Source organism: Camellia sinensis, chromosome 14, assembly GCF_055761805.1.
Source record: "Camellia sinensis isolate YWXY chromosome 14, ASM5576180v1, whole genome shotgun sequence".
Classification (NCBI taxonomy): Eukaryota; Viridiplantae; Streptophyta; class Magnoliopsida; order Ericales; family Theaceae; genus Camellia; species Camellia sinensis.
This window is the reverse complement of record NC_138974.1, coordinates 25751623-25765740: the sequence shown is the minus strand read 5'-3', so window position 1 is coordinate 25765740 and position 14118 is coordinate 25751623. Positions and strand designations below refer to the sequence as shown.

The following is a 14118-nucleotide window of genomic DNA, read 5'->3' as shown; positions in this document are numbered from 1 at the left end:
AAAAGCAGTTTCAACTCGAGAATTTTCATAGCAAACAATAGATGCACTTTTAAAGCTTGTGGATTTTTATATTTCAACATTTTAAAACTGGAGGTTGAGTTTTGTCCAACTGGGAGGGGAAGGTGCCGCCTATATGAACTCAAGGAAGTGTTACATCAAAGAGGGAACCGACTACAAAGTTTGGCATGCTCTTAGAGTTAAGGGTTCATAGAAATCTTTATAAACCATACAAAGGTTCTAATATAATGGAGAGCATGTTTAAGAGGTTTCATTGAAACTTTCGAAGCTTTCTTGGAACTGTGTAATGCAATTCTAACTCCATGTATGATGCTGATCAAAAAATTCTCTCTATGTATGATGCCTGTACTTGTCTTTTTTTTTCCCTTGTCAACCTTCTGCAATTTTAAAGCCTTTAAAGCTCATAGCCAGGTCTAAGAAGCCCTTATTGCACTGTTAAATCGTATTTACATATGCCAACTCTTCACTCATTGATCAAGTGTAATGCAGAAATAACATCAAGCCAACTCTATTCTTGGTTACTGATCACATCACCCAAACTGCCCCACTACTTTCTTTATGCCTAAAATACTAGCCCTTAAACCTCATAGCCAGTTCTGATTAGCCCTTATTGTACTCTTAAAATCGTGCGTAAATGCTCCAATTCTTCATGCAATTTTTTGATGATCACTCCAACTCTTCGCTCATTGATCAAGTGTAATACGCAAAAAACACCAAACCAACTCTTTTCTTGTTATTGTTCCCATCACCTTAACTGCCCCACTACTTTCTTTCCACCTAACTACTAGCAGATCCCTGCCCTTTCTATTGCCCCATTTGGCTGCTAAAACCAACTAGAAACAGCCTAAACAAGGCTCTTAGCTGCTGACCTACATTGTTTTTGGGGTCACTGTTTGTACTTTGTATTTTGTAGAGTTTTCTTCACAATCATCCTATATCAATCAATTACCTGTAATGTACATTATCACAAATCTGTAGCAATGATTCGGCTGTATGACTATAAATGTTTGGTTATCTTATGTAAATTTACTGACTTTGTCAGTGATTGTAACTTTTGTCAATGTGAAAATTGAGTGAATTTGTCAACGACTCAGGTAAAATAATCAAATATGTTTAACTGAATCATAGAAGATGTTGAACAACATTATTGATGAGGGTTCGAATTCCCTCCTGTTTGCCCGGTTCACTGGCTTAGGGGGTGGCCTCTAAACCACAGCTCTTAGTTCAAAAAACTTCCTGACAGTCCAAGAAGCCTCAGTAGGAAGACACTTACCCTTAATTACACAAGTATGGACCCACTTAACCCACAAAGAATCAGCTTTCTTACTTAAAGCCCACAAAGGTTGTCTTAGCATAGTGGCCTTATTCCACTCTCTCAAATTTCTGAATCCCAAGCCCTCTTCAGCCTTTGGTGCACAAATATGCATCCACTTCACTTTTGCACTGTAGTACCTAAACTCACTCCCTGTCCACAAATATGCATCCACTAGAGAGAAGTTTGTTTTATCTCTATTATTATTTTTAAGGAAAACTCGTCAGATGTATTCAATCATATCATATCTGGTAGGTAGGGTAGCAGAATGGATGAATATGCTTTCCCTTGATGTCTTGGGAAAGAGAACGGAAAGGAGGCACAAATGTTATGCCACCTTATTTATGTGAACTGCAAATTTATATTTTTTTTTGGTACACGTTAACTTTTGTGTGTGATTACTTAGATTAGGGGCCTTGATCATCAGTGCTGATTGAATGTCTGCTCAAGCTGCTCATCTACAACCCAAAGTTTAATCTAAAGCTAAGACCATCAGAATCATTCATGTTTTAATTAATCTGTGGTATTATTCGTTAAAATAAACTTTACCAACTTTATTAAAAAATCATATATAAAAGTGAACTGAATCAATGGAGCTTTGATAGTTAACTATGCCTGTATTTGTTATGGTTGTTAGCTTATTAATCATCGTGTACTGAAATTTGCAGGTACAGCAATAGGTACAGTTTTATTATGCCAGGTAGTTGTCTCAATACGATGTACATGTTTATAGGATTTAATTGATTTTTGCAAAGATACGGGTTTGCAATCCAGTGTTGCTGCCACTATCATGCTTCTCTGATAAATTTTCCAATTCTGTTTCTTTATTAGGTGCCTTACATCACTACTGCTTTGATGGATGCGAAGCGTGGCACGGAAGGGCGCAAGGATTTTTTGATTGGCTATCAAGGCAACTTAGTGGATTAAGCAATTTTCCTGTTGCTTTAAATCTGAATTATGTATTGTTTCAATTTGTTATGCTAGATGGATGTGACTTGTGAATGAAAACTTAGAATAGTTTTATTGTGTCGAATGTTAATGAATTATGTATTGTGTCGAATGTTAATGATTCAGTTAATTTGAAGGATGCTTTAAAATTATAGGTTTATTATGGATTGAATGAATTATTAGGAATTACAGGTGTATTGTTTTCCTGCTTTGGCGACCAATTTATTAGTCGCGACAAATAAATTATTTTTTTTCGCAAAAAATGACAATTGCCGACCAAGAGTTTTGGTCGCAAAAAATACATCTATTGCCGACCAAAACAGTTCTTGGTCGTGGAAACTCACTTTTGCCGACCAAAAGTTTTGGTCGCGAAAAGTAACAAATGGCGACCAAAACCTTTTTTGGTCGTGGAATGTCACAATTGACGACCAAACTTTTTGGTCGCGGAATGTCACGATTGGCGACCAAAATTTTTTGGTCGCGGAATGTCACGATTGGCGACCAAAATTTTTGGTTGTTGAATGTGATAATTGGCGACCAAACTTTTTGGTCGGGAAAATATCACTTTTCGCGACCAAAGTGTTTTGGCGACAAAATAAATTAGTCGCGGTAATTAAATATTTAGCGACCAAAAATTTAGTCGCGAAATCCAACTTTTGCCGACCAACCACAATTTTGGTCGCGAATTACTTTTGCCGACCCTCAATTGGCAACCAAAGTAGCGTCCAAAAATATTGGTCGCGGATAACTTTTGCCGACCAAAAATTGACTTTTAGCGACCAATTTTTTTGTTGCCAAAAGTGTTAATTCTTGTAGTGATCCAAACATAAAATCAAGGGCCCTTAGTGCAGCAGTACGGTCTTGTCTTTCTTCTGAGAAAGGTACCATCCAATGTGATATGAGTGTAATTCCAATCTTTCCTTTTTGTGATGTCTGTTTACATTTCCATCGCTTGAGTAATTCAAAACTATCTAATATATTTGTATCCAAAATTTATCATATGTAGCAAATCGATTCTTAAACATAAAATTACTTTAGTTTCCATCGACTATGGTTAGGAAGTAGCATTAAAATTAGCATATACTTCAAAACTCTTTGATAATAATGTGAATTATATATGTAGTTTCCTTGGGTTTTCAAGTGAGACCTGATACTTTCGCTTGTACAAATTTACTGCAGTTGCATGAGCGAGAAGTTCGTGGTGTGATACAATATATGGCTCAGTGCTTGAATCTCCACCAGTACAATTTAACTGTAGCCATGTAGAGCATCGACCTGGTGCATAGTTACCAAATGCGTACCCACTCATGCTATATGACCACGGCTCATTTAAGGTGATCCAGTGCTTCACCCAATCACCAAATTCTTTGAAGCAAAGTTCTGCAAAGCCTTTGAAATCATCCCTATAAAGTCGATCATCAATGTTGGAATATGACACAAACACAATACAATGTTTTACATATAACTTCAGGACTTCATGATTAATAATTCAATACTACTTCCATTTCTAGGTTACTATCGGATGCTAAAGTCTGACACGGGGTCCTCACTATAAGCACAGCAGGATGTGCGGTGCTCTAATACAGTACCGTTTTGCTTTCTTTTGGTTCCATTTCTTATGAAAGGTTCCACACAGCCACAGTCAAGATAATATGACTTGCACATTTTTAATTATGCATATCTTTTAGTGTATTTTTTAAAAAAAATACTATGTACTAAGAAATACTTCCATAGTTTAAATTTGTAGTGTACAATTAAGGTAAATACACTTTGTCCCTTTAAGTTTGGTCATTTTTACACTTTGTTCCTTAAATTTTATCCCCCACTTTAGCTCTTCATGTTTCAATTTTTATTTATTTATTTATTTTTTAAACTCTAAAAGCTAACTTACGTCCAAAATTAGATATAAAATGATATATTAACAGTCATACGACATAAAAATATTTTATTATATATGACTCACAAATTTAATATAAATCCAAACTTCAATATAATAATATATTTTTATCATGTGACAATTAACGTAACATTTTTTTGTTTAATCAAAAGTGGAAAAATTGCCATACATAAAGTGAGCAAATAAAACAATTAAAAGGAAAAAAGAAAGAAAAGAAAAAGAAGAAAGAAACAAAGCGAAAACAAAACACAGCATCCCTGTTGTTCAGTAGGCATCCCATGTCCGCTAAAGTCCACGTTTCATATGGAAATGTCTTTCAATATTCTATAATATATATACTATTAGAACGTATAGTGTTCTAATTTTTTCATCAAATTTTATGATTTTTATTTTTAATTCTCAAAAAATAAATTGAGCTCTCACTTGCAAGGCTTTGCGATGAAAATAAAGGATTCAACTGTTCACCCTAGTTTGACTTAAATAAACCATTTGACAACCATCAAAAACAAAGGAGAAAAACAAAAACTCAACAATTAAGGACCAGGGCCGGCCTGAGTTTCGGGGCTTAAGGCGAAATAATTTTTCGGAGTCTTTTTAGATATTTAAAAAAATAAAAATAAAAATCACTCTGTTTGGTTTAGAATTTTTAAAAATAATTGTCTGAGTTTACAATTCGTATTTTTTAATATTTTTTGTATTTGGTAACGTTTTTAAAAATATATATATAAATATTATAGTTTTTAAGTGTATCTAAATTAGATGTATCTACAAAATAAATAAATAAAAATTGTGTAAAATATTTTAAAAAAAAATACTAAAAAACACATAATTGGGCCATAAAAAGAAAAAAATAGGCCACACAAAATTAGGCTAACGACTAATACATATACATATATTTAATATTTTATTTTTTTAATTGGACTAACAACTAAAACTTATAAATATTTTTTAATTGGATCTTTTATCAATTGGGCAAAATAGATTTTTTGAGGCCCCTTTTAAAATGGCCTAAATTAATTAAATAGAATTGGGCCATTTTAAATGTGTAAGACTAAATTTGGGGCCCTTTTTTGGGCCTAATTTTTTGGGCCCTAGGCACAGGCCTCATCCGCCTTAGCCCAGGGCCGGCCCTGTTAAGAACTTATTGTCACTACAAAACTTTAAAGTTTTAGAAACCAAAATTTAAAGATAAAATTATTTTTTAGGAACCAAATATTTTTATTGCGAAAAGTGTTGCAATTATATTTTTAGCAACAAAAATTAGACATTAGTGATGAAATATTATTCTTTTGAGATCAAATTTTTTGTCTAAAAAAATAAAAGATTTTGAGACCAAATTATTTTGTCTCTAAAAGTCTATTCATTAGTGACATTTTTAAAATTTTGTCGCTAAAAGCTTTATTTTTGACTTTTCGGGATTACCTTTTAGCGACTATCCTCATGACGATAGAAATTGGTTCCTAAATGTCTTTTGCAATAAAATTTTCATTTTTAAAGACCAAAATATATGTTGTAGTGTGTGATTTTAAATGAAGAGATTAACCATCTCAAAACTATAAGAGAAAAAGCAATTTGCTTTATTCCCTTTAATATATATATATATATATATTAAGTATGAACCAATAATTTAATTTAAAAGCAAAAATAGGGAATTTTCATATGCTTCTATCTAGTTTAAATATATACAAATATCACAAATTGACTAGCTAAAAAATTGAATCATTAGATGAATATATTATTACTTGCACAATTTTTGGACTTAAGAAACCACCATGTTCATCTTCCAATGCTTGGGGAAGATCCCAATGGAAAAGGGTCACAAATGGCTTTATACCTACAAATGTCAGAATAAGAAGATTAATTTTGAGGAGAGAGATGCTATAGAATATACATATACATATGACAAATCTGGGAAATCGCACTAGGAAAAAACGCCATCAATGTGAATTATAATTTTAAAATTGCTATTACTATATTAACTTGGTTGGAAATATAAAAATTTTCATTCTGAGGAGAACTCTATCCAAAATCAAACAAGATAGTTAATGATGACATCATTGAGTTGAGTCATAACCTTTTCCCAAGTGCTCATCTATAAGGTGGTTGTAATATTTGATTCCTTCCTTGTTCACTCCACCACTTAGCTTTCCACCGAGAAATATTACCAGTATCATCCAAAAATTATGCAAATATAGGTAAGAAAGATAAAAAAAAATAGTATGGTAACCACTGATTGGATCATCCTAGTTCATAACTTCTACCAATTTTTTCCCCTTTTTTGTTAAATGCCTAGGATTACTCAAATCAAATGATTATAATCTCATTTTGGGTCTTACTTTCTTTTTACATCTTCATTTGAGCCCATTTTTCGCATATTCTTTGTTACAATTGTGGTTTCATTTGCTTGTTCTTAGATAGGACCCTTCTTCCATGTATATATAATGCATATTTGACAACATTTAGAGAAACTGTATAATTGATCATCTTACGTGGCAATACTCTAGACCATGAGATAGAGAATTTGTAAGCATCTAGACCCATTTCTTTCATGATCTTTACATCTCCCTGTAACATCTTTAGAGAAAAAAAATAACCAATAATTTTTTTTTATTTTTTTTGGTGCAATAAATCAATTCAATTGTATAACTAAAATTTACTTATGAAAAAATGTTATATTTTTCCAGTTAAATTTACAACATTTCCAAGTACCATAAGCCAATGAGATTTATGTAAACAACATTCACTACATTTTAACTCGCTATAATAGTTGAAGTCCATCATTGGATTGTTGACCAATGTCAAAAGATGGAAACGATCCAGGCTGGGAGAAATTCTTGAAGTGGTTTAAAATACCAAATCTGGATCAAGAGAACCTTCTCAAACCTAAAGCCATGGTAAGTCTCATTACGATTTATTTGAGCCTCATATGAAACTTCTAAACCCAAAGGTGAATTTGGATTTCATAGGCAATTTTACATGAAAATTTCCTAAATTTTTAAATTTACCAAGACCATTTATTCATACTATTAAAAATATTTTCAATGATATAAAATTCACTTCATTCCAATTTGAAACCAAGACTAGGTAGGAGTGTCCTTTTAGGACTTCTATTAAGTAATTGGTTACTTATTGAGACTCTTGGCTTATTTATGTTGCATTTATTAAAATTGTAATAATCAAGAGTAGTGATCACTACAACAAAAAGCTCTTTTGGCGACTAAAATTACATTTTTCGAGGCTGAAAGTAGTACAATTGGCGACTAAAATGGAATTAGTCGCCAAAATTGATAACTTTTGCCGACTAAAAGAGTTTAGTCGCCAAATATGAGGGTATTAGCAACTAAAAGGCAGTTTAGTCGCCGAATGTAGGGGTTTAGCGACTGAAGGTTGTTTAGTAGCCAAAAGTCACGGTTTTTGGCAACTAAAAATGATTTAGTAGCCAAAAGTGATGGTTTTGGCGACTAAATACAGTTTATCGCTGAAAGTGAAGTTTTTTGGCTACAAAAAAAAAATTAGTAGCTAAAAACAGTCCATTGCCGACTAAAATTCAGTTTAGCAGCCAAAAGGGGACGTTTTTGGCGACTAAAAACAGGTTTAGTCGCCAAAACTACTTATTTCTAGGCGGAACTTAATTTTTTAGCGACTAAATAATAATTAGTAGCAAAAAATGATAGAATTGGCGACTAAAAATTTAATTTAGTCGCCAAAAGTGGCCTAAATTTTTTTTAAGTAAATAATTTATTTTTTACATAAATTGTATTGAATTAAAAAAATTATATTTATATATATTATGTTGTATTAATATCGGTTAATATACTATATAAATAATATATATTGCATATATATTCATGTGATGTTGTAGTGGCGTAGTGGAGGGAGTGTGTTGTAAAAAGGTTTCGGAATGTGGGACGGTTGGGGTTCGAAACTCAGAAAAAGAAAAAAAAAGTGAGTTTTTTTTTTCGACGGAAACACCTTTGGCGACTAAAATTATTAGTCGCCAAAAGTCTTTATTTTGGCCACTAAACAGTGTAGTCGGCGATTGAGTGAGTATTGGGGACTAAATTATTAGTCGGTAAATGTATGATTTTCAAAAGTGTAAAACACTATTGGCGACTAAAATTTTGGTCACTAAAGACTTTTATTTTGGCGACTAAAAAAGATTTAGTCGCTAATACCTCCGCCGACCACATATACCCGACAAATGTGGCGACTAAAAAATTTTGTCAGGGAAAGTAAAATTTCAACTTTCGACAACTAAAAACGGACTTTTGGCGACTAAAAATTTAGTCGCCAAAAGTGCTTTTTTTGTAGTGGATTAGCCTATTTTATAACCTATTTCAGAAAATTATTAAATTATCCAGAAAAATGGATTTTTATAGTTAACATCTTAAAATAGCTTTTATTTATTTTTATTTTTTTTCAAAGAGGTATCCAATAATAGATTTTCTCAAACATTATCACTTAGAATGGATATTTCCTCGAATTATCACTTCTTTTTTTTTGAATTATTTTCAAATTGGATTTTGGATAAAATCAATCAAAATTTGGGTTGATTCCCCCCTTGGATGAGTTATTCCAATCAAGGATAAGACCTTATCCTCATCCCAAAATAGTTATCTTGTCCTCATCACAATTTTTTTGGGGGGAAAATTTCATATCAGTGTATAACTCAAAAGCTAATTACAAATAAGTGGTAAAGTTTATAAATATTAATAATTATAATTATAATTTTTTTTAATAAATATGTAATAATTATTTCAAATTACCATTGATTGGTGTAATTTCCCCACCTTTGTTTTTTTTGGAAACTTTGATCTCTTAGTACTCTGTATTATTAGTTATATATATATATATATATATTCACTACAACATATAAGAGTTTTAATAAAATTAAATTTTTCAATTTTTAAAAGTGAAAATTTTATTGCAAAAGACATTTAGGAATCAATTTCTATTGTTGTGAGGATAGTCGCTAAAAGATCGTCCCGAAAAGTCAAAACAAGTCTTAACAAGTCTTTTTGCGACAAAATTTTAATAATGTCACTAATAAATAGACGTTAGGGACAAAATAATTTGGTTTCAAAATAGTTTATTTTTTGAGACAAAATTTGGTCCAAAAATGAAAATAATTCATCACTAATGTTTAATTTTCGTTACTAAAAATATAATAATAACACTTTTTGCAATAAAAATATTTGATTCCTAAAAAATAATTTTATTCTCAAATTTTAGTCTCTAAAACTTTAATTTTTTGTAATAATTGGGAAAATGATTGATCGATGGGTCATGGTATGGCACACATACACGTATGAATGTTGGAACTTTCCAAATATATATAACTATTTACAATTATTGATTAATTAATCTATAATTACAAGTAAATGTTTGTAGTATAGATTCAATTTTATTTATTTCTATTTTTTATCAAAATTTGTTGGATATTTGCGATGAATTTTCCTCTAGTCACAAATCCCTAATCAATTTTGTACAATAAAATGAATTATTTGCTATGACCACAAAAAGGTGGCCAAAGAAGTTGCTACGGGGTAACATTTGTGGCTATGGTTGCATATATATATATATATATATATATATATTTGTTTTTTTGTTGCGCCGGCAATTTGGTGGTCGCAAATAAACATTGGACTTTTTCGTGGCCGGACACTTGCCGACACTTAAGGCGTGTTTTTCATCGGCATTTGGGTGGTCGCAAATAAAATTCACAGCTAGTTTAGTGTTGATTTTCAGAAAATTTAATTTTTTTTTTCGTTTTTTTTAATGATTTTTTTAATATTTTGAGTAATTTTTGTTTAATTTTTAGACACATATAACATAAATATACTTAAAAAGTATAATATTTATGATTTTTTTAAAAAAAATTTCACTAAATACCAAAAATAAAAAAACAAAAATTCAGTACATTTTTCATATTTTTGTGTTTATTGATTTTTAAAAATATTTTTTCCCAAACATTTTACTATTTAGATACATCTAAGTAAAGTGAATCTAAAAAAGTAAAAAATTTGCTTAAAATTTTAAAAATATTCATTAAAAACAAAAAAATTCATAAAATAAAAAAGGAGATTCGGTGAAGGATCCCTCAGTGTCTAACTTATCTTTCAAAAGGACAAGAATTATATAGATCCTTTCAAAACCCCATAGTATTTTAAAACTTATTTATTTTACTATAATACCCTTATATATGTGTGTGTGAGTGTGTATCAACTTGTAATCACTCTCTCTCATCTCAATCTCTCTTCTCTCTGTCTCACACTTATCACTATTCTCTTCATCGACACTACCGCTGCTCACCATGGAACCCTTTCTCTGCCGTCTTCATCACCACCATTATCTGTTGTATCCACAACTTCATATCTGAGATCACTCACAATTGTCGTTACCGGAAAATGACGATTTATGACGGTTTGCAAATCTCAAATCTAAGATCCTTCACTCTTTCTCTCTCTCTCTTTGGTTTTGATGGTACATGCTCTCTCTCTCTCTCGCTCTCTCTCTCTCTTTTCTTCTTCTTCTTCTTGTTCTTCACTTGATCATCTGTTTCCAAACTCTCTCTCTCTCTACCTCTCTTTCTTCTTCTCCTGATACTCTGTTCTTTCAACAGTAAAATTTTACTCTGGTTTATGACACAAAACTCTTCTATAAAGCCATCATTGCAGCTTGTTTCAAAGTAAAATTTTACTTTGAACTATAATAAACTTTACTCTGATTCAGAGTAAAATTTTAATCTGTAATTAAACAAAAGAGAGAGAGAGAGAGAGAGAGAGAGAGAGAGAGAGAGAGTAAAATTTTACTCTTAATCAGAGTAAAATTTACTATGATTCAAAGTAAATTTTATTATCATTAAGTAGATCAGTATATTGCTAACCAGAGTAAAATTTTACTGGTTTGAAAACAGAGTACATATTAAATGAACGAACCAGAGTCAAATTTTACTTTTAGATCTATAAACAAACAAACAAACAAAAACTCTTAATTTTTCATTATAATATCTCGATTTCTCATTTTTCTATCAAATCTAAGTTTTTTTTTTAATTATTTTATTTTTATTTTATTTTTATCTCTGATCTGAAGTTATTGATCTCAAATATGAGTTCGTAGGTATCAAATCTAAGATGGTGATGGTTTAATAGAAAAAATGGTGATTGTCGGCCGATGGTAAGGATGAGCAACATTGATAGACGATAAAGATGGTGAAGACGATGAACAACCATCGAGTTTGTGAAGAGAGAGAGAGAGAGAGAGAGAGAGAGAGAGAGCTATAAAAGAAATGGAAGAAAGAAAGGGTATAATGGTCCGATAAAATATTCAAATAACAAATTTTATCCTTTATACAGAGTTTTATAATTATAAGGGAGTTTTGAAAGTATTAAAAAAAATTTCCTGTCCTTTTAATAAGGAAGGAAGCGAAGTGGGGTTTATGGCCAAATTTTCTAAATAAAAAACTTAATTTTTAAAAAATTAAATTTAAAAAATTAAAATCAAGCACACCGCATATTTTTTAAGAACTTTTTTTTGGGGGTAAAGTTGGCGACATTAAGGCCAAGTTTGGCTTATGAGAAATAATCTATCTTTTTATCTTTTTTTCATCACATCACCTCTCTATTTTTCTGAATATCTTTTCGTAAAAAAACAAAAAGTATATTTATTTAGATTATTCCAAACAATCCCTAAAAGTATGTCTTGCCGTAACGAATAATTAGTTACGGCTTAACTGCAGCGACAAAATTTTTTTTTTTTTTTTCACCCCAATAATCGTGTTCCTTCTATGTTGACACAAAGCGATCCAAATGTTGCGTTTGCCAAACCTCGCCACTAGCCGATGCAAAAAGGCATTCTCTACTAGTGGAATGGCCATGACAAAATGTAGCAATTATCTGGTAAGTTAGGGTGACTACATCCTCATGTGTTTAGTCAATGATATATAATAATTTGTCCACCTTCTCCCTGTTATTTGGGTAATTTATTTAGTTATCTTTCTACTACTAATGGACATACAACCAATATAAAATTCCTGTAAAATAAAACAATTATTTGACAAACTAGCCTTTGTCTCATGATGAATCCAATGTGAGCCATGTAATAATTTAGTCTACGGAAAAATTACAAGTGGAGTTCTGTTGAATAGACTTAAATACTTTTAAGTCTTGTACACCTTTTAAATATACCAAAAAATTATAAAATACTTATTTTATCCTCATTTTTATTTTGTGAAGGCCAAAAGTGTAGTGATTCCAATTTGTCACTTCGCTGAGTATATCGCGGATCGACCTGCTCGGTCAGCTCGCGGGGGTCCAGGGGGTAGCGCCCCTTAGTGGGTCCAAGGGCAACGCCCTGGTGGGAAACGAGCTGCCCGGTCAGCTCGTGAGGATCCAGGGGACAGCGGCCCTTGGCGGGAACGAGGGCAGCGCCCTAGCGGGGTCGAGGGGCAGTGCCCTCGAAGCAAAAATGCAAAATGCATTCGAAATTGCTTATCTGCTTGAGCGGAGAATGTTTAGTTTCAGAAGTTTGACCTGTCTGCAAAAGTACTGGGATAGTGTATTTGACGCTCGAGCGCGGCTTTCCACGCTCGAGCGGACCATGTTATATCAATTCGTGAATCTGATATTTCATATCACTTTTGTATATATATCTCTCTCTAAAAATCATTTCCTCTCCCTTCTCTCTACATTTCCCTACACCAAATTGGATCAAAACCTTGATTTCTCAATATTCATTAGAGTTCTGTCATAGTTCCTTCATCAAAGTTAGTTAACTTCTCGAGGCTTTCGTTGTGTGCGGTGAATATCGAGTTTCGACACCGTTGATTTTGGGGGTTTCATCTCATTTCTTCTTTAGAACTTGAGTTAGGGATTTTCTTAGAGTTATATATATATATTTGCAAGATCTATATGAATTCCGAAATCATTTTTCGATAGCTTTGAAAATTGATTGTTAATTCAAGAAGTTGAGCGATTTTGAAAGTGGGTTTGTCTCTTGTTCTTTTAAAATGATCTTATGGGTTTTGATCTTCGTTGATTAAAGAAAATGTGATTCTGGAAAGTTTTCTTTCAAAAGATTTGAATTATATAGTTTTGGTGAGAAAACCTAGAATTTGGAGATTTTTTTTATGAGATTGAAAATCCATGAATGATATTGTTATATTTATTTTGTGTGTCAAAATAAATGGATATTTGGAAATTTTCTTATTTATATTTCTATAAATGATGAATTTCAGGGAATATGAGAATTATTATTCATTTTGAAAATTATTGTTCAAAACGTTAAAATAGTCTTGAAATGACTAATTGTTGAGGATACTTGAGAAGAGAGAATTGTGTTATTCCTTGGATGATGAATTGGAATAACAGTATTTATATTCATCTTGTGTTATCGGCATATCAATTCATTTGATTACATTAAATTTTGAAAGTTGATTTGAAAACTTGCATTGAGAAAAGAATGTTGAGAAACAAGTTTTCATGGAATGATTTTTGGGTAAATACGTTGGTAAGTCTTGATAGGTGGTGTAGATGATATTGACTAAGTTAGCCTGAGAGTCTGAGGTGAAAGACCGAAAACCCGTGCGGATAGGTGTCGAGCCTTCCGGTTAATACCGGTAAAAATAACAAATTAGTAGTACTTGTATAGTCTACTTGCAGATACCGACCTAGGGATTACCAAAGTCGTATTTACCACTCTTGAAATGAATTGTTAAGTTTTGAAGAATTGAAATTATATGACATCATTGAGCATGATCGTTTTAAAAAATGAAAATGTGATTTTTTTTCAAAAGGGTATAGCATGGCATGTGCATTCATCTCTTAAGACTTGTATAAAATGTATATATTTTGTTAAGGATTTCCTATTGGGCTTTATGCTCACCCTACGGGATTTTTGTGCAGGAAAAGATGTGGTGATGCCGTCTAACTAGGGTGTTTCCCAT

The 14118-nt window shown here is 31.8% G+C and overlaps 1 pseudogene; it reads right to left on the bottom strand.

The window, feature by feature from the left end:
- LOC114319133 (beta-glucosidase 12-like) overlaps positions 1-14118 on the bottom strand; it is a 39654-nt pseudogene that overhangs the window by 10141 nt on the left and 15395 nt on the right.